The sequence below is a fragment of the Carlito syrichta genome, unplaced genomic scaffold, assembly GCF_000164805.1.
Source record: "Carlito syrichta isolate Samal-C Ts95f unplaced genomic scaffold, Tarsius_syrichta-2.0.1 Scaffold304511, whole genome shotgun sequence".
In the NCBI taxonomy this organism is placed as follows: domain Eukaryota; kingdom Metazoa; phylum Chordata; class Mammalia; order Primates; family Tarsiidae; genus Carlito; species Carlito syrichta.
In genome coordinates this window covers 40,795-43,443 of record NW_007248607.1, presented here as the reverse complement: position 1 = coordinate 43,443, position 2,649 = coordinate 40,795, and positions in this window count along the sequence as shown.

Genomic DNA, 2,649 nt, shown 5'->3' with positions numbered 1-2,649 from the left:
CCATGCCCGGCTCATTTTTTTGATTTATTGTAGAGATGAGGTCTCGCCAAGTTGCCCAGGCGGGTCTCGAACCCGCGGGCTCGGGCAGTCCACTCACCTCAGCCTCCCAAAGAGCGGGATTACAGGCTGAGCCACCGAGCCTGGCTGATTTGCTTTATTTTTAAAGGTATAATTACATTGTGTTTTGGGAGCAAAGAAAGGAGCACTTAAATTACACTAGGGCAATCACAGAAGGCTTTTTGGAGGTGGCATCTTTATTTGTTCAATGATCTTGTGGAACCACTGTGTACCCAGCACTGGTGAAGCAGAGATGAAAAAAGTCACAGCCCTGGCCCTCAAGTTCACAAGCTGGGGGTAAAAGCGTCCCATAAACAGATGTGCTAAGTGCACTGATAGAGAAATCACAGGGCTTTATGGAAACACTGGGGAGACCCCAAAGCCTGGGAGAACAGGCCAGGCCACCTGGAGGAGGTGCAATTGAGCTGAGACTGAAGGGATGAATGAGCATCTCAGAAACGCGTCCTCTCCACTTGGTCCATCAGTAGCTGAGGTTGAGGGGCCCAGGAGCCCTGCTGCACATACCTGCTCCTCTTCGTCTTGGCCAGTCCTTCCTCCGTAGAGCCCTCCTGGCACAACCAAGCCCAATCCCGTCTCTGCCCACCCACCCTGGACAGGCAGATCCCCTCTGTGGAGGGCTGTGTCCCCAACTCCTGTGTGTTCCTGAGAGGCAGAGCCTGAGCAGAGAGAGACACCTGAGCCTCAGATCCTGTGCCTAGAAGGTCTGCTGTGCAGGCTGTGGCTGGCTGCCTCCGGAAAGCCCAGAGGTTTGACTCCAGGGCACCTAGGATTGAGAGCAGGAAGGGACCCCTGAAACCGCTCGAGCCCACGTTGAAAGAAGCCACAGGAGCTTCCCAGGCTCCACAGCTCAGATAGGATGTGCATTCCAGACCCCCAGTGCCCTGTCCCCACAGCTCAGATAGGATGTGCATTCCAGTCCCCCAGTGCCCTGTCTCCTCTCTGGGGTGGTCTGGCCCCACCCGGCTCCCCCCAGCCCCTGTCCCCGTGTCTGCCTTGCCTGATGGTGGCCGAAGTAGCCCTTCCTGAATAACGATGGTATTGGCTCAGATTAAGGGCAACTAGCTGGCTCTTGGCTTTTCCTTTTTATATAACAACTAATCTCCTTCTAATCAGCCATTATTAAATTATATTCCATTTTTAATTCATTCACAGATCACCGTTGGGACAGCTGGATGGATAATTGGGGAGAGATAATTTATGTAAATGAGGAGCAGCAGAAGGTGGGGGAGAGGGAGGCCCAGGGCCAAAGGCCTCCTGCGCCCTGAACGGGAGGGGCCGGGCTCTGGCTGCCTGGCGGGGGCTGGGCCCTCGGGGGCACCTCAGGGTTCCTGACTGGCTGTCCTCAGGGCACCTTGAACACTTCTGGCAAATGGAGATCTTACCATTTTGGGGGGCAGCTTTCAGACGCGAGGTCCCCTTTTAGACGCGGATCCTAGGAGGCAGAATGCCCTGGAGAAATCTGAGCCGGAGCTATGTGTGATTCCAGCTCCCCCACTGCTGTTGCTTGACTTTAGTTTCCACATCACATCTGCAAAATGGGAGTGACCATAGTACCTGCCTCGTGAGGGAGTTGTGACTCAGGGACTTGGGGCAAAGGAAGTGCCCAGTGCAAGGACCTGGTAGCTCCTGTCTCCGCATGAGGACTGTGGATATGAAGTTAAATTCGCCTCTAACACCAGGCCGAAGAGCCTCCTGGTAACACACCACGAATCTACCTCCTCTGCTTCTGCAGACTCGTCTGTACCACTGACAAGAACAGCATCAGCCACTGGCACCTGGGGTCCCGGAACTGGCTGGCACTTGAGATGTGGCATCTACATAGTGTCTCTGTGTCCTCAGAACAACTGTATAAAGTGGGTGCTACTGTCTGCACTTTATGAAGAATGCAGCATGGACCCAAGCTCCCTCTAGCCATTTCTTCAACAGAGAGGAAACAGAAGCCCCAGTAGCCTGCTTAGAAAGAGGCAGGAGGCTCAGTGGACCTAGAGCCCAGGGAGCTCTCCTGGAAGGTGTTCTGGGGACTGGCAGGCTTAGGGAGGGCAGGGGAGGTGGGTGGAGAGGCTGGGCCTCCAGCCCTCCCAGCTGTCTCTTTGTGGCCCGGGGAACTGGGCATGGGTGGCATGGGCGGCACAGGTGGCCTGGTAGAGCTCCAGGGTGAGGTCTGCATGTAACAGGGGCAGCCGGGGCTGCAGGGAGGACCTTGGACCAGTCCCAGAGGGAGGCAGGGGATTAAGGAGGGTGAGGGAGTGGGTCCCAGGGGTTCCATGCCGAGTAATGGGATTAGCTCCTGGGCAGTGAGTGAAAGTTGTTATCGTGTGGGGCCTCCAGCCTCCTACTCGGGGCTACAGCTGTCACTGTCCTGGGGTCACCAGTACTGGCCACCCCACATGGAGCAGACTAGCCTTGCTGCTCTCAGGGCCTCCCTGCCATGGTCCTCCGCTGGGGCAGGGCTCCCAGCCTAGGCCTCATCCTTGACACATGGGGCCACCCACCCACAGTGTCCCTAGGCCGTCCTGTGCCTCGGTTTCCCCTGGCCACCGTGGGGATGCTGAGGTTGGGGAGGGGAGGAAA